General features: G+C 41.1%; 1 long non-coding RNA gene across 1 annotated transcript in view; it reads left to right on the forward strand.

The window, feature by feature from the left end:
- LOC309436041 overlaps positions 1 to 18,728 on the forward strand; it is a 249,333-nt gene extending 230,605 nt beyond the window's left edge. Inside the window, exon 5 of the long non-coding RNA XR_014183268.1 lies at positions 17,096 to 18,728. This is a non-coding gene — a long non-coding RNA (uncharacterized lncRNA). The remainder of the gene's footprint in view (positions 1 to 17,095) is intronic.
- The last annotated feature ends 246 nt before the right edge of the window (positions 18,729 to 18,974 follow it).

Here is an 18,974-nt window from a genome sequence, read left to right on the forward strand (position 1 = left end):
AGGTTGTTCATTTATAAGATGTATGTTTTACTCTGCTCAGAGGCATATGCACTGTCTTCAGCTGAGTGTTATTGTGCTGCATAATATTTGTCCTGTTTGTTGGGAAAGTTTAATTTAGCAAGTTCTAACCATGGACAAATATCAAATGTATTCTGTGATTAAGCCTTGGGTTTGTCTTAGATACCAGTATTTTAAGTTTTAGACATAAAACTATGTAAAGCTCTCTAATGGCTCTTAAAGGAAACCACAAACCGTTTCTTGAGTCGGTTATACAACGAGTCACTCCAAGGGACTTGGTCCTGCAGCCCTTGAAGTCAATAGCTGAGCTCCCATGGATTTTTGTGGTGCAGGCACGGCGCACTGTGCCTGGCGCAGGAGCCAGCTGAAATCAGCCCTCCTGCTCCCTCCAGCAGTTCAAAGCTAGCAAAGCTGTCATCATCGCTGGCAAGCCCGAGGGGTAAAGCGAGGACAGGACGAGGCTGCCAGAGCAGTTCCCGGCGCTGAACTCTCCCAGGTCACTCCTCCAGCACTGGCTGTGGTGGAGGCGAAGGCAGCGGCGGGGACAAGCACCTGGCAGCTGGCTGGGGCTCCAGCTTGTGGACTCAGGGTAGCACCAGCCTTTTTGGGCTGGTGTGCTGCAAACTGTGGCTTGCGTTTGCAATGGCCAGCCAGCAGGACTAGGGAAGCAATCAGTCCTTTGTACTAGGTGCTGGTGAGGACACACATCAAATCCTGTGTTCAATTTTGGGCCCCTCCACTACAAGAAAGACACTGAGGTGCTGGAGACAGTTCAGAGAAGGGCAATGAAGCTGGAGAGGGGTCTGGAGCACAAGTCTGATAAGGAGCAGCTGAGTGAACTGGGGTTGTTCAGCCTGGAGAAAAGGAGGCTGAGGGGAGACCGGATCACTGTCTACAACTACCTGAAAGGAGGTTGTAGCATGGAGGGTGTTGGTCTCTTCTCCTGAGTAACAAGTGATAGGATGAGAGAAAAGGGCCTCAAGTTGCATGAGAGGAGCTTTAGTTTAGACATTAGGAAAAAAAAAAAAATCATGGAAAGGGCTGTGAAGCAATGGAACAGGCTGCCCAGGGAAGTAGTGGAGTCACCATCCTTGGAGGTGTTTAAAAGATGCATAGACGAGGTTCTTAGGGACATGGTTTAGTGCTAGAGTTAGGTCATGGTTGGACTCAAGGACCTTGAGGGTCTCTTCCAGCCAAAATGGTTCTATGATTCTTATGTGTTGTGTGCATTTGATCCAAACTTTGAAAATTTCAAACGTGTGTAAGTATTGGGGTGTGCTGACACCACTGCAGGCAGTGCAAGCCTGCAGAACTACTGCTGGCCAAGGAGCACTTGTGTGTGCACATGCAGGGACCAAAACTGCAATATTATTTCTGTAAGATCTTGTACCTGCCTCTGAAGTGAAAGCTCATGCACGTGCTCTGTGCACACACCCAGGCTCAAAAGAAGCCGTGCTGAAAATTTCCCTTTGCTGCAGTCACACAAACTGTCTAAAAACCCAGCACATAAATTTTCAGTTAAATATAATATTCCTAGCCTGTGTATTATTCAAAGGAACCTTACCTTATGGAGAGTCCTGTTATTCAACAGATTGCATTAAATATTGACATAAACCTTTAAGTTAAAGAAGTAGTTATTCTCCTCCACCATGTCTGTGCTGTGTGATCATGTGTGTAAAAATAAGTGTGTGTGTGTGCACATGCATGCATGAGTATTTGTGATCTCATGGCCCACGTTAAATCTGGAAGCATTCACTAGTGTTTCCATTATAGGTTGGCTCACTCAGGATGTGCTTTTTCTTTGACAGTGTCATGTAGCAGTGCCTTGATTAATATTATTACTCTAAGGAATATAATAAAAAAATACAGCAGAGCAAGAAAATGATTGTTACAATAAAAGCCATTGAAATGAACATGCTTATTAACATGCTTCTCAATTGCACAGAGACTAAAAGACAGGGAGCGCGTTCTTGTCTTCCACATTGCTCTGCATATTTTGTCATTATGCTGCAGAGCTGTCGCGACTGCTGTCTCCTGGTTATGATTTTCAAATCCCAGTTGATGATTAATACCTTTGGCTCAGACAATTTTAACAGGCCAGTGCTGTAGCTGCATACATTTTCATGCTGCTCTGGCAGTAGTGATGTGCATTACGATGTGGAGGGGCATGGAGGGTGGAAGGGAGCTGAGAGGAAGAAAGAGGCTGTCGTGCAAGAAATCGTTTTTTCCATATATTTTCCCTATTTGTCAGGTCAGCACTCAGACAGGTTTGACTAGAAAGCATATTACATGAATGCCTTGCATTTCTGCAGCACCTCTTACTTAAAGGTATCCTAAAGCCTCTCGTGAGGAGACCAGAAATCTAGGATTCAGGGATGAAGTCTGTTCAGTGTCCACAGATAATGAGGAAGAGTGGAAAAAGTGCAGAATTTCATCCAGGTTTTGCTGGAAATTGTACCTTTGCCCACAGAATGTCCCTGGGCTGACTTTGTAGGGTCACATAAAAGCTTTGAGGGAAGGCAGCAGGTACACTTTTTTGGCAATGATAAAGTTAAATCCGCATTAACTACTGATACATGCTCAAGGTACATAAATGTAACCATGAGTAGAAAATTAATGAGAAATCATGAAGGTATTATGGGATCACTCATATCCATTCTTCTGTTTTCTAGGACTGCTCTGGCTCTCATCTTTCTCCCATCTTCACTTGCTCTCTGCTTATTCACCTTTACTTTTGGTATTTTCTGTTCCACCATACCATCCACGCACTCCTTCTTAAGTTCCTTTTTCTTTCACCTGGCTCTTTGGGCCCCTCTCTCAAATGTAGGCAAAAGCATTTGCAAAGTTTTAGTGCACAGATGATTGTCCAAAACAAGTCTCATGCATGCAAGAATTAGTTTGAAGAACATGTATACGCACTGGTGCACAGCGTGGTGTATACTGGTGAGTGTGCAATACCCGGTGCTTGTGTTATTTATTAATATTGTGTAAATGATTTATTAATATTATGTAAATGTATCTGTCTGTGGAAAATACAGCGTCAGCCTCTTTCAGACTGGGATGCTGAGTGAGCTGGATATTTGTGAACAATACTGTTATGAGTCGTACCCTTCCCCTTTGTCACTGAGGATGTTTGCTCAGATTTAAGTATTGTTTTTGTTTTGGCAGAGGCCAAAAGCTGGGAGCAGGAAGCGGCTGCACCCTGACGGCTGTCATTTCCCCTGCGCCCGACTCCTGTTTACTGCCAGCTGCTTTCTTACAGACACATTGCCCAGGCTTTGATATAACCGGGCCCGTCGCTGACTCAGAGCTAGTAAACTCTCTGTGGCTATCTGCTCATTTCTGCTGTTCTTCACAAACGACAAGGTCAGCCTGGGAAAAAAGAATAATAATAATTAAAAAAAAAATCGGAGGATCTTTCACAATCCTCTGCTCAGATTAGGGTATGTGTGTTCCCACTGAGTCAGTACAGGGTAAGAAGAACGCCAACAGCCGGGAATGTCTCAAGTGGACGGTGGGGAGCTGGGCAGAGCTCTGATGTAGAAGCTGCTGTTCCAGCAGGATGTGGAGAAGATCCTGGTAGACGGATGGCGGGCTGCCCACTTTGCAATGTGTCCTCTCAGGCCTCAGTCTGAATTCCTCTCCCCACAAAAGCTTTCATTACATTTTGTCATTTGATACATTAGTTTGTTTTAATGCACTGAAACCCCACATATATCTAGTAGTCTCTCTCTGCTTGTTTTATGGGGCTCCACTGTGTTTGGAAATGAATTAAAGCATCTGAAAGGCCTGGCAGTTTCATTAGAGAAGGACAGTCCAATCCAAATTAGTGTAACTCAGTTAAAATTGAAATAAAATGTTTTAAGGAGAGTGATCTGATAAATATTGGCTTAAACTAATTGGATTTTCAATAGACAAATTACTGCATTTTTCTCATTACTTAGTGCTCTGCAAGGCTTTCACGTTTATGGCAGAGTACAGTTCCCTGCAACAGAGCTGAGAAAGGTGGACCAAAATCCTTGACTGAGGATGTTTTCTGAGGCTTTGGATGCTAGGGGTCTCAGGGAGGTTGGGGGCTCACACCTCCAGGCTGCTGGGCTTGCTGTTGTGAAGGGACGTTGCCTTTTTCCAGTGTGTTTGCAGAGGTTTGCTAATCCTCATGCTCATTGCAGGGGTGAAATGATTGGCAGGTTGCCACTGACCTCTCAAAAGAAGGCACTTGCCAGGACAAGCATAGCATAAAGCCTCTCATGTTGCATAGAGGATAGGCTTTTGTTTGTTTGTTTGTTTGCTTGTCTTTTAAATAAACAAAAGTAATACTTATCCAGTTAAGGGGGACAAGAAACAGTACGTGTCCTTTCAAAGTCAACTTCTGTATTCCAATAAGCTATTAATTACAACTAAATAGGACCTAAATAAATATGAAGATATGGTATTTTTTAGAAGTATTATTATCCCCAGTAGAAAAGAAAAAGAAGCAAGGATTCTTAAAACTTTAACTAATGCTGAGAGCACCGTCATTTGATTCCTTCCAAAACACGTTTTCTGAAAAGAACTGGAGTACATTTATTTGATTCCTGGTGCTGATTCAAGCATTCCCCTTTCATGAATGTCAAAGCGGATGTCCTATGGAGAAAGGAGCTGCTTCTCAAAAATGTTTTCAATAAGGCACAAGAGCATGTGGCCTGAGAGGTGGTGTAGAGAAGTTAGTACTGGAATGTTTGTATGAGCAGCAAAAGTGACAGTGTATTTTAGTGTCTGTACAGTATGAAATTGCATGTGGATGCAATTAGATCATATTGACAGTTGCAATAGTGAGTATGCAAATAATACCATGATTTTCCTCCATCCAACTTCCTGTGTGGGGAGAAGTAGAGATGGAAAATGGAGTAGTGTTGTAAAGAGTTACTGGGCCATTTATTTTTCTAATGCAAAATAGGGTAAAGCAAGGTTTGTCTGTGGGATGTTCTCTTAGTTTAGGAGAGTCGGTAGTCAGCCGCATGGCTGAAGCATGCAGGTGTGTATTTTTTCCAGGGCAGATTTGGTGCATTTCATATGCAGGATTGACCATTGCAAATCTAGTATCCTGGCTGAAACCAGTTTCAGTCAGCGCCCTGCATTTCCATGTGATTATGCTGGTGTGCTTATTTTTTGTTACCTTTTGAATAGATAATTTAAAATTGCTCTCTGTAGGGATGTTCTCTGCGTCTGTCTGCCTATCAATCTTTCTATCTGAATGCAGAAGTATTTGATTAGTGTATTTAAAGTAATAAAGATGTCAACAGTAGTGTCACATTGATTGATGTTAATTATAAGTCTTTAATGGCTCCTCTGGTTTGGCCACTCTCCTTGCAGATTGTGATTTTATGGTTAAAATAATGCCCTGCTGTCCACAGACTCGGTCATAAATTGTGGTCTATCTTTCTTTAATGACTCTGCATGCAGTGGTATAATCCCAATAACATACATTATCTTTGGTAAAAGGAAGGCAGTGACTTTCATAGAGGTGATGGATGGATTTATAAGGACTAGCTAACAGACTGGCTGGGTTAACACCAGAGGCAAGGCTGATTGTTCTGCTTGTGCATTGCCATAAGGAGAAATATTAGGCAGGCAGTCTTGGAAAACTGATTATTTTCATTCAGTCCCTCTCTTTCCACTCCATACCATTAGTAAAAGTTAAAGAAAATGCTGAGGTGCAGATCACAGTCTCCTATCAAAAGGCTGACTGCTTAGTAAGATGTAAAAAATCTTCTGTAGATGTCTGCCAGCTATAGTGAACAAAACGCAATGAAGATTCTTGCTTTGTGGCCATGCTCTTGAAAGTGCATAATGAATGGTCAATGAATGCACGTTCACCTTACAAAAGTGCATCGCTACCATGAGGAAAATGCTACATCTCTGAGAGAGGTCTCACCATTTCTGAGGGAGTTTAATCATTTTATGTGAATGGAGACGACACAGGGAAGTGCGCAGGGATGCACACATACATATGGATGTGTATCAAGTTATACATGTCCGTTTTTAAGTAGCATTGCTACAGCAATTCTGTAACACCACCTTATTGCTTCTATATTCATAACGGGCACCGTGGAGCTCCAGCACAGCATGGAGAATCCCATTAACGCTGTGTGCATACAGGCAGGGGCACAGAGATGCTTTCAAACGGGTCTGTGCCCTACAGGGGGGTCTGTAATGTAACTGGTGAACCTGGCTAAAAAGCAGGATGTTTCCTTGGAGCTAAAAAGTTAGGAATAGAAGTTAATTTGGAAAAGATACAGTTACAAAAAGTGGTTTCTTGGCACCCTAAGCCTGGCATTTACTGCTCAGTAGCTCACTATGGTTGTGCTGTGGTGCACAATTGACAGCGATGAAGTTCAAGGAAATTACTCTGGGGGGTGACAGTTGTTTTGGGGGAGGGGGTTGTCGTCCAGTTTTGTTGTTGTCAATAGAGTAAGATGGGGCTCACACTGCTCATGTGAATGTTTTGGGTTAGTTTTGTTTTGGGGTGGTGGTGTTTGTTGTTGTTCAGTGGGTTTCTTTTGGTTGGTTGGTTGGCTTGGTTTGGTTTGTCTTTAAAAAAAAAGTAATCTTTAATTCATCAGAATTTTTTTCTTCTGCTGCGTGTGCTGGAGTTGGGCTGTGCCTCCACGTGAAGCTGTACCTAAGGCCTGGGAAGGGCTGAGTTCCCTCTGTCTCAGCTCCTGACTCTTCAACTGCTCCCGTCCCACACCCAGCTCATTCACAGCAGTGGTGAGTCCCTGGGAGTCAAGGTGAATGTGCCGTGTGCTCTGGAGTTACCAAAGACATGTGCTTCATGTAAGCACATCCTTTTCTCTCCAAGCAGAGAAGCCCCTCAAGAAGCACGTGTGCCTGGGTACAGAGACCAGCCTATGCACAGAAACTCGTGCTGACCAGATGATTTGGCAGCAGGGTTGTTTACTCTCAATTTGATTCTTTCTCTTTTTAATTTATGATAAATTAGTACTAGTTGGTGATGGAACAGGAAAATAAACAAACAAAAACCTGAATCAAACACATCACAGTATCACAGTATGTTTGGGATTGGAAGGGACCTCAAAAGATCATCTAGTCCAATCCCCCACATACCAAAGTAGCCCCAAGTCTTCTGTTTATAAATGCAGGTTAATCCTCCGTGGCTTTCAGAAGCATTCTATAGCACACTACTAATTAAGATAAGGTTATCATTTTAAGTTATACCCGGAATGCAATTAGAGCTCTTACTAAGAACTGTAGCAATCAAATTTATACAAATTATTCAGACCTGTTAAGGTAGAATGCAGTTTTAATAGGACAAGAGAACACACTGTTGTTTTATTAAATATAATATAGATTCTAACTACAGCCATATGCTGTACTGCCACTCACTCAGCCATGTATCCCTTTCTAAAATATTTTCTTAGGTAGGATTAATTCAGGCTTTTTTTTCTCTCCTTTTCCACGTACAGTTTCAATTGATTTTTGATCTTGATAAAGAGCCTTCTAAATGGATGTACTGTAAAACCAGAAATGTAGAGAAGGCTTTAGTATGCTTACCAAATAATATAAATTTCACATGTACAAATGAGTATGAGTTGATGTCAGATGCTGATTTATGGTCTGTGTAGCTTGTAGGTGTATTTATTTTCTGCAGATACTGTAGGCAGTGGATCAAATCTAGACCCTGTTTAGGTAAGTAAAGAAAGCAGAGTGGCCACAGGTCCCCCTGTGCACCAAACAGACTGAGATGTTTCTGTACCTTTGAAATTGGGCCAAACCTCAAAATACAGACAAAAAAAAAAAAAAAAGAAAAAAAGATTGTGTGTTAGTGGAAGAACTATACTTACCCACTTTCATGTTTGTTTATTCATTAAGATACACCCATTGCACAGAAATGGTGTGCACTATAGATGTGCAAGTTGTAAAAGTGTGCTGTCATTAAAGGGATTCACAGTCTCATGAGTACAACATGGTATTTTTATCTCTGTGTAGTGTCCTTCTGATTTTGTTTTCCAAGCAGAGAATGCTTCTCCTTTAGGTTTTCCTGGAAGAGTCGCCTTTAACAGAATCACTTCTTGTTATCTTGCTCTGGTTACTTTTTTCTTTTGGAGCTGTGCAAACTTGTATTCCTTCATTTACAATCATGTTTTATAGATGCCCTTTCCTATATTCTTAAAAGTGGATGCTGTTAAACTGCAGCTAATCTTGAGCATATGTGTGGTCTTAATAATTTAAAAGCTGAAATTTTAAAACAATGACTATTCCTCAAGTGTGATTAAAAACTCAGCAAATTTAGGAAATTTATCTAATAGAAAATGAAATATGTGACATGTGGGTGAACGCACATTTAAGGCACTCCACCAACCTTAATTCTCCCATTTAACAAATCGGTGATCAGTGAACAAAATTATCTGAATACAGATTAGAAGAAAATTATTTATAAAAATTCATTAGATTATTTCTTGGTTTACTTTTTTCCAAGGAGATGTTAAGATGGTTTAATATTGTATTTTATGTGTCTTTTATAAAATAAAATTTTCATTAGAATTTGCAACTTTGTTTCCCTTGAAACGCATACTAGAAGTGTTTTGGTGAGAATTATACAGTCTTGTGCAGAGTGGGAAATGAAATCCTGTAATTTCTGCCACGAGTATTTTTGCACAATGTTGTCCATTTTAAAGAATAGCGTCTAATTAACTCCTTGCTAAAATGTTCAGTATGTGGGCCAATAGGAAACATATTCAGCTGTGTTTATCCAAGTCACACTACTGTGCTTCCCAGAGCCCCTGTTATTTATGTTTTTCCGTGATCTGGGCTAAACTTACCAGATCCACTGACCTTAAGGTAATGTACTGCTGTACTGCATTTAGTAAGGATGATGCAGATGGCACTTTTCTGTTTTGAGGCTGGATTTCCTTTCAATATACAACCATAATCCAGAGAAATAAAATTGCTCTTTAATCAGGAATCTTGTTTCGTTTGGAGGAATACTGCATGAAAAGACTGGTTGTCGTGTTTTTGCAGTTAAGTTGGTTATTGGCATGTGATATTAAGTGGGCAATAGGGAACGTTTCTGTGGACACAAGTGACTCCTTTCTATCAGCTGGAGAAGGGGTTATGTGGTGTTAGTACTTGTTTGATGAGGATAACATTTACTTTCAATTTGCTAGCATGGGAAGCTGGGACTGGAAGGTAGAGCTCTGTGGGACTGAAAAGATGTCTCTGGTCAATTAAAAGACACTGAAGCAGCACAGGTGAACATCCATGTTACCTGCATATATGTCTATATATGCATATGTTTGGCAGTTAGTCATTACAGTTTATACCCAGAATATCTGTAACTGAAGTATTCATTTTAAATTGGTTATCTAAAAAAGGAATTGCCGTTGCAATGCTGTGTTGGGTTTTGAATGTCTTCAGAGAAGGAGATATTAATATAATGTTGCAAGCCTCAGACAAGGGCAGAAGGAGGTGAATTCTGTTTACTAAAATAATATTCAGCTTTCCAAAAGAAGTTTAGACGTAAAACAAAAGAAAAACAAATAAACAAAATCAAACCAAACCAAACAACAAACAAGCAAACAAAACACCAAAACAACCAACCAACCAACCAACCAACCAACCAACCAACCAACCAACCAACCAAAGTTACAACATTGGCAAATTTGGATTCATATCTGAGGAGCAGCAAAAAGTAACAGCATGATGTACAAGATATGTGCTTAAAAAATTACAAAATCTGGCTACAGCTCTTGGAAGTGCTAATGCTTTACAAACAAAATATAAAGAGAAATGTTATTGTTTGGGGAGGACTCTTCTTAGAAATGTCTAATGTTTTTTGACTGTAAGTTTAAAGTGAGGTAAAATAAAACCAAGCAGAGGTGGGATTGAGGTTTGATGGAGATAAAGCAGCAGTTAAAAAGTGAGTGGGAGTCAGTGTTAATAATGAGTGATGCCACTGACTCTTCTCCCTCCCTGTTTACTCACTATTTCAATCAGATATGTACACCTCATGTATATACACACATATATATATATAAGTATGTATAAGTATTCATATATTTAAAAGTATATATTATTTATTATGTATTATGTATTAAAAAAGAAGTATGCAAGGGTGTATTTGGATGTGTTTGTTGTGCTGCCCAAACAGCTGAGTGATGAGAACGTCAAATGGGGTTGAAATGTGTGGCTATTCCCACTGCAGTGCAGTGCCTTTGGTTTCTGGAAGCAGTCTGTCACTCTTGCAGTTTGGTCCTTGACCTTCTATCACTTTTGGAGACATGCCATACAATCTTTGTTTACAGTAACAAGCATGGAAAAACTGACTTCCTGACAGTAATGCTGAACTCTACATTGAAACCACTCACAGGTGAAAAAACATAGTTCTTCCACTTTGAACTTGTAATGTGTTTCATGTAAAATACCCATCTAAAACTGGGCAGTCAACAAAAGGAAACCAGTCCTTTGCCCAAGACCAAATATTAAATGCTTTGTCAGCAGGTTTGCTAAGGAGATGGTTGTAATGCATTTCTGTTTGGTTTTCCCTACACAACATATAATTTGTAGTCTTAAATAAAACATGCCATTGGTTGTTTAATTTTTATATAGGTATGATATTAATTGACTGAGCAGTTCAGGACCCCTCATGGACTTCTAGCTATTGCATACGCAGCTCTGATCTCCACGTAACCTCTTCATCACACAGCTTTCTCACAGGCTGGTAAAACACATTAGGATTTGTAGATTGGTTTGTATGAAGAACCAATAAATTGCACTACTCCCTTGTTTTCTGGCGTTTGAATTATACCACCTTTCCTAATGTTCTCTGTTCATCAACCCAATGCTAATGGCTGTAAGAATTTTTATGGACATTAGAGTATTTGCATGAGGCATTTGTGTGTTCTGACTAGATTATCTTCTTGAAGTACAGGTTTACTAAACAAAGCAATATTTGAGTTATAGAGTAAAAAATCAAAGTCACGATGTAAAATGAAAGCAAATCAATGGAAGATATGTGGCCTGGTTCAGTGGTCATGGTTTTGGTGATGTAAATTAGGTGATGTGTTTTGTCGTAATTAAATATCCCATAATTATGTCAAAAGGTTGCTGTTTTACACTTTCGGGAAATTAGAAGGGAACAATAAGAAGAGTGGAAGTTAAATGAAGAGCAGGCTAATGAAGCATTCCTATTTTCCTGCAATTTGCGTGTTCAAGTGATGTGTGTTTTAACGCACACTTCCACATCCTCTGCACAAATTTTATTTTCTTTTTACATCATTACAATAATTACAGTACTCTACATTAACTTATGGTCTGAACCCTTTTACCCTGGTGTATACATGTCAGTTGCTTTTGAACCATGAGAAGAGTTTGGCCCCAAGGCTAACTTAACTGGAGGAAAGAGTTGTTAGTAAATCAGAATAATAATGGGAATATTAACCTTAGGAAACTTCCGCAAATGCAGAGAAAATTATGTATTTTTTCAGTGTTGATTATCATTTGGTTGCATTTACATCAGTGTTTCTTGTTCTGCTCTGTTGAATTCCCACATTTCTGCTCTCCTCCAGGACTGCTGCTGAAGTCTTCTTTCTCACACAGTTTACAGGGAACCAACAGGGCTTAAGATGTGCAGACTCAGTCCTTTAAAGTGCATAGGCATTTTCTAACACACAATGATCAAACTTGTGGATATTGAGAAAACATCACTCAAATTTTAAACATAGCATTTGTACTCACACTGGAAACAGAATCTCAAACATTATGATTAAAGAGCTGGCAAATACAAACAAGTATATGGTCAGTTCTATCATCTGGAATAGCTGAAATTTTGGGAGACTAATCGCAATAAACTATCCATAAGACATCCATAGAATGTAGAATTAATGTGGGAAATTTTTCAAAGAGTAATATCAAATAATCAGTGAATTTAAAGAAATTGATCCACTTCCAGACGACTGCAAGAGAAAAGTGCAGAACTGTGCTTTGCCAGTTTCTTGGGATGAAGGTCTCTGTGCTGAAAATGCAGAAGCAGCATTACACATTTGGGTTTTTTTTACATGCATTCACTAAGATAGACTAGACAGATTCTGATATATTCTACAGAAAACTACCAAAACGTGGGATCTTGACTATTTTTAACTAGATGGACAAGCAAAGCATATTTTTTGTATAGGACAGTAGTTAGATCCTCATTCCAGGTGCCATACAGCATCGCAATATCAGGAAATGGCTTTGAAGAAGTTAATCAAGTACCAAAGGAGTTTAGCTGTGCTCTCACAAAGTTCCTTACAGGCTGTTTTCCCCTACTGAAGATCTCTGTATGCTGTAGAGAAATTGATTCTGGGACTTAAGCCCTCAGATAAAGTTGACATGAGTAGCTCTAAACTATGGCAGTGTGTGTCTAGACATATGCTGGTATTTTGTGTGAAGCATGGGGCACTTCATGCCTTGGCCAGGAGCCAGCATGGCTCAGTACTTATACCCATGTGCAGCTCTATGGTTTTTGTTCACTGACATGTTTGTTTTGGTTTGAGTCCATAAGGTTTGCCCGCTTGAGGTTCACTTTGAGGTTTCAAGTTCATTGAAACCTCAAGTTTTGCCTGGCTTTTGGGTCGAAACCTCAAGCCTAATGAGAATGAATTCTCTATCTGCAGATTATGAAGGGAAAGGTCATTGGAAAACAAACTCCAAGGCCTGATGCTTACTGAGAGTCGCCAAGCATTCAAATAGATCATTCCTTGCGGCATTTAGCAATTGTATGTTTCTGTCAATTAGCAACTCTGCATTTTACAGATATGCACAAGTGTGTTAGTGGTGTTGTGCTTCAATTAAAGCTACAGCATTTCTCCAAGTTTCTCCTGGTTTTCAGTTCCTGCTTCCTGGGTGGCACTGTCTAGTGCTACGCAGGGGCGACAGGTTTTGCCTGCAATATGAAAAAAGTTAAATTTATGTTAAACCATTGGCCAGATACTTGTTTTTTTTAAGTCCTGTTACTTCTGTCCAGTCTCCGCAGTGCCCATGCTATGCTTAAGCAACATGTTCAGTTTGCTTTGAAATTAAGTCTTGCTTCAGGAAGCTAAGTCCCAAAAAGGATTTTTCCCAAAAGGAGAAGCTGGTACCTTGAACGCATTTGGGTAGCTTTCCTCTTTTGAGTGCTAATGCTTATCTCATGTTGAAATGAATTTAGGTCTTGTTCTCTGTAACTGCAACTCTCCTGGAGCTGGGATCCAAAGTTTAACTTTCAGTCATATTCAGCGAATCTTAGACTCACAGGGATCCATGTCATAGTGGAATAGTGTACTAAGCAGATAATTAGCCACAGGAAGAAGTAAACTGAATCTGGTTGAAAAGCATCTGAAAATCACTCCACAAAATTCAGCAAACTTTAAGCAGTCATGAATCACTCTTATTTTGGGATCTCTGTATATTGCTATAACTCTTCATGTTGCTCTAGAGTCCACTTTGCTGCTGATTTTTTCGCTCCAATGACCTATGGACAGTTACATCAAATCCAAGGTAGCTAGTATATCCCTAAGGTAGCACCAAACTGCACTAATACAGAGAGGGATTTACGATCAAATGTTTGAGAACAGATCTTGAAATGTTGGCACCAAATTGGTCTTGGGAAAATTTCTATTGATGACATGTCAAGATGGCATCCAAAATAAGCCCAGTTCTTTCCACATCTTCCAATCTAAAACCTTTCATGTGAACTCAGGCAGTAGTGATGTCAACCAGAAATTCCTGCTCGTACTCTCAGCTGTTCTCTTTGGGCCACTTCCTACTTCTCTATTCACTGTATGGAGAGGAAGAAAATGTGCTGTGGAGCTCAACTGAGAAAGTCATTTTGGACAGGTAATTTTAGAGTCTGCCAATGAGTTACTTTGAGAGTGAACAGTATCTAAACAGAACAAAGTACCTATGTTAGAGATTTGGACAGGGAAGTAAGAGTTAGTTACCCATACCATGATGAAACAATTTAATGGGGAGGATATCCAAAGTGATCTCAGTGTAAGACTTAAATTTTTAAGCTCTATGTGCGTAGGGCTGCCTCTCACAAGGAGTTTTTCTGCATCTAAATCTTTTACTTTTCTGAAGAAACGATGCTGGTCTTTCTCTTCATCATTCTTGTCTCTTCCCCTCCCTTCCCCTTCATTTGCATCTAATGTAACTGTGTATCTCTGGGTCAAGCTTAGGGGTATATATCGTATACCTGCATAGGGTTTTTTTCACAAGCTTTTGGATATATTTGTAAATACTATAGGGCCCCCTTTTATAGATCTGTTTGAAAAATGTGTCCTGTATTGTGTTTCCTGAATAAACCAGCATTCTCCAGGTACCATGTTGGTTCAGCCCTAATTGTGACTTCTGAGAGTAATTCAGGTTCCACACACATCTGGTCTTTGTTTTTTCTCCTGTTTCTCATGGGTAACACATGGCAGAACACTGGAATCAGGGTGTCCTTTGGGGTTTTAGTGGTTTGGTTAATAGTTGAACTGGAAGCATCTAGATATCAAAATGATCACCAGATGATGGCAATTTGGAGGTGCTGCTGATTTGGGCTGAACTTGGTTAAATGAGTGTGAAAAGTCTCTTCATTCCTTGACTCCTTCAGTTCTCGTCAGTTTCAGTGTTAGATCTAGGAGAACGTATGCAATTCAGTATTTCCCAGTAGCATTGCAGTGAAGGCTGTATGTGTAAGAGATAGAGAAAGAACAATGATTTCCTGCACATTTATTTTCCCAGGGAGGGAGGTGTAGCACTGGAAGAGGTTACCCAGACAGGTTATGGAATTTCCATCTCTCAGGGTTTTCAGGACAAAGTCACAGCTGACCTGATGTAATGTCGATGATAGCCAGGCGGGGTTCACTAGGTGACCTCTAGAAGACCCTTCCAACCGACACATCTGCGTTTCTAAGTCAGAACAGATAAATGAAATACTGGTATCAAGTTGGAAAGATCACCAGCTCAGAGAGTCAACAACTGCTACAGCTCTGTCTTAGAAACTATTAAGAATGGACAAGAAGCCATTCTGAGACATGCTGCTATAATTGTTGTAGCTAAAGAACAACGAGAGTGGTCACCAGGACAGCTCCTCTTATCTTGTAATCTAAAGTCCTGATGGTACTTACTTGCTGTGTTGAGTCCCTGCCTCAGTCATATTTATCTTTTGGACTGAGAAAAAGTCATCCAAAGCCTTTATTGTCCATATTAGCTGACACCGCTTCTGAAAAAACAGTATTATATCCATTAGCTACAGCCTAAGTTCGGGTGTACCAATATCAGTTTTCAGCAAAGACTTGCCACTGCCAAAATTGTTAAGCCCCTCAGATGAAAATGCCCTCGGATGACCACAGCAATCTTGCGATTTCTGTACATGCAGTCCTGTGGCTCTCCTGAACACTAGCTGCATGTTGAGGGTGAATGCTACTACTGGATTTTACGTAGAATTTAGGCAACTCCTAGGCGCAGCCCATTGCAAAACCCCTTTCTGGTAGGAACCAATAAGAACAAGCTACAACTGCCTTGTGCAAATTTTCACAATCTGCTATTGTGTGAACAGTTGGGAAGGTTGAAATCGGCACAAAAGAGCACTCAGGTTTTGCTCCAATTGTGCTTCCCCGTGTGTGTGCCAGGCATCTCTCTTCTGGGGAATTCTGTGCTTGATCTCCATCATATAACTTCAGAGCTTGCAACGGGATCCTGTGCAAAACAGCTGTGCAGATTCACGGCAGCTATCTTCTTACATTTCCCCGACACTGTGTACGGTTTCAGTGTAAAGAGCCAGGGAGCGCAGCGTTGCGAGGTGGTGCCTGGCTTTTGCAAACAAAGGGAATGGAGGACTCTATGCCACCTGCGCTGTCACTTGAACAAATGTTAGGAGTAAAACAAGCTACAAAATGCTGGTTTTTGGATGATAACTTTATGCAGCAGCAATTCCATCGATCATCAAGGTCAGCTTCTTTTTGCTTTTGTTTCTCAAGCAAGCCAGTCCCTCGGTTCCATGCTCCTATAGGCAAGATGGTAAAACAGCCAAGGATATTAACTGCTTGGTGCCCTGACAGTGAACAGCATTGCGGAGTGGCGTGCTCTTGTTCAGGGGCTGCCAGGGATGTCCAGATGTTTCTGCATTATACAGCATGGCACAACACCTCTGCAGGAATTGGCAGGCAAGAGTGTTTTCTTCTTGACTTGGATTGAAAGCTTTTGAGCCGGCAACGTCAGGAAAACATTGTCACTGTCTGCAAACCAGAGAGAGACCTGTCATGTCCATACGCGAAGAAAAAAGCCTTCTGCTCATTTTTTCCTGATTATTTTGAGGGACAGCGAATTTACTAAAATTACCAGTTGCAAAAATGGTGAATGCCCTTCTGTTTTTTGCTGTAGTCGCTCAGGAGCGTGAGGCTGAGTGGGAAAAGGAGTGGTCTTGGCAAACAGTCTCAAATAAATTATTCAGAACACAGGTTTGGATACGGATTGCAGGGAATGATAATGGAGTTGGTTTTCTGAGCCTGTTCATGTTACGAAGACATGGAGTATGCTTTTCAGGAATTCACTTAAGTGGAATCAGCTTTGAATAACATAGCCTGGAAGTAATATTGCTGCCATCCAGCTAGTGTCTGTGGAACAGCATTCTCCTGCCTCCTGAAGCACTGGTATTGAAGATGGATAGATGGGGAGATATTTGTTTTCTGGCCTTTTTTTTTTTTTTTTTTTTAAAGGGAAATTCTTTCTAATCACTAGAGAGGGCCATGTTTCGGTCGAGATTTCCCCCTCCCTGAGTGACATAGTGGACCGCATCAGCATCCGATTTGGGTGCGTCATGTGGTTTCTCATGTGATGCTGGTCTCACTGCGCTTCCGAGCGTGAGCCTTTGTGACTCTGCACTCTTGGACAGTAGCATCCAGCAACACAGGAGACTTTGGGAAGGAGGGGGGAAAGAGACATTCTCTCCAGAAAATCCCAAAAGCCCAGAAAAATAAAGTTACAATCATTTATTATAGTTATTATATCTTCTTAACTGTTTTGCCTTTTATTTTTAATTCTGGGTCTTCCCTTTTCTCCATTCCTGCAGGCATAAAGCTGCACTGTTTGGAAGAAGCGAGACTGTCTTGCCTTACATCTACGACGCTGCACCGCTCTCGACACAGCCTGCATTTCTCCCCATTTACCTGGGCGGCTGCTGCTGCTGTTTCTGCTGCCGGGGCTGCTGCAGTCTTGCTGCCTGCGCTTCAGCCCGGCTTGGCTGACTCAAAACTCACTCGTCTGCACATTTGCTAAGGAAGAAGAGCGATGGAACCGCATTTTTTCTGTTGGTTCTGGAAGTGAAGGGTTGCGATGTGTGTTGATTTTGGGGTTTTCTTTGAGGGAGGAAGAGGGAGGAGAAAGGAGGTGTTAATTTAGGATGGGGTGGGTGAAAGCTTAAAGAAATATTATGTGAAGTAATCCAGTGCTCAACAGGGGCATCAGCAGCAAGAATCCAGCCTCTGCTGCTCCAGAGGATTAACATGGGGAAGCCACAGTGCTGCAGTCGGGTCTCACCTCAGCGTTGTGCTGCAGATGGATAAATAAGGTATCGCGTGTGTCTGCCTATTAAGGCAAAACCATGGGAGAAGGAGCGAGTGAGCAAATGCAAATGCAAAGGAAGAAGAAATGCTACGTGCCGTTTGACTGATTCTGTGTATTCTCGTTGCAGAGAGCATGGTATGATTAACAAAGCAATGTATGGATGGAGGGACTGTAAATTGCAGCTCGAATACTCCTGGTGCTGTCAGGGAGGGAAATGATGAGCTAGGTGGCTGCAGTGATATCCCCAGGGAAAACAACAGCAACGCACTCTGTGTGTACATATATGTATGTATGCATGTGCTTTTCCGTGTGTGTGAGCATGTATAGACAAGAAAGACAGACATTTCTGACCAATTTACAGAGGGATTTTGTCACTTTGCTAGGTCAGACTTGGTTGCAGCTTGTATATTCATCTATAGCTCTACACGCATTTCCTGAGGCGGCACTTTGTGAAAACAGATGTAGGCAGAATTCTTTTAAGAAATGTGAAAGCAGATCCTTTCCGCTTGACACCTTGAAGCACTGAATCTTCTGTGCTGTGCTGAGAGAAACTGGGGGGAGGGTTCATTTTCTCCATCTTAAAATCTTTATAAACACAGCTGTATTCAGTATGGTGAAAAATTCTATACTGTAAATAGAAATGTGATCAATCTAATAAAAGTAAATGTATCCCAGATGACTTCTAGACCAGCTGGCTACCACAGTCATCAGATGGCTATATGCTCAACTGAACATTTATATTCAGTATTATTTTTACATCTTTTTTTCTCTTTTTTATTACAATTTCAAAGCCAGCCATCTATTTGTCACCTATTGAAAAAAATCCAATGTTCACATTTGGCAATAGATTTATCTGAAATGTACCTGGGTGTATTTTTTAGTGCTGAACATGCATGGGGAAGACGTGTTTTTAGAGCAGGTAGACTTGTCACAGTACAGGCATATTTAGTTCAGTAGGCAGCTCGGCTTGGCCATGTCTGAACAATGCAGAAAACAGGGGAAACAAGTGCTGCACTCAGCTAGCGGGGCTTGGCACGGCTTCTAGCAGCTGCCTACAGAGAAAGAGATTTTTTTTCTCCTCCTTTTTTTTTTTTCCTTTTATACAAATCCGTAGACCATAATGTCATCCTAAAATGTGTACGAGGGAATTTCCCAATAGTCATGGTGAGCTACCCTGCAAGACGCCTGTCTGGCCCTTCCCCTATTTGTTACCCAGCCTACAAAGGCAGCCCTGTGTGTTGGATTATATTTAGCCAGCTGTTGGATAACATTCTTGAGCTGGGGGCAAAGGAGTCTTATTACTCCCTAACTGTAGTTTTCTGCTTGCTTAAAGAAAAATAACCTTGGCAATACAGCAGGCTCTGCGAAGGACTTTACGCCGCTCC

The sequence above is a fragment of the Streptopelia decaocto genome (assembly GCF_964273445.1).
Source record: "Streptopelia decaocto genome assembly, chromosome: 2".
NCBI classification, from domain to species: domain Eukaryota; kingdom Metazoa; phylum Chordata; class Aves; order Columbiformes; family Columbidae; genus Streptopelia; species Streptopelia decaocto.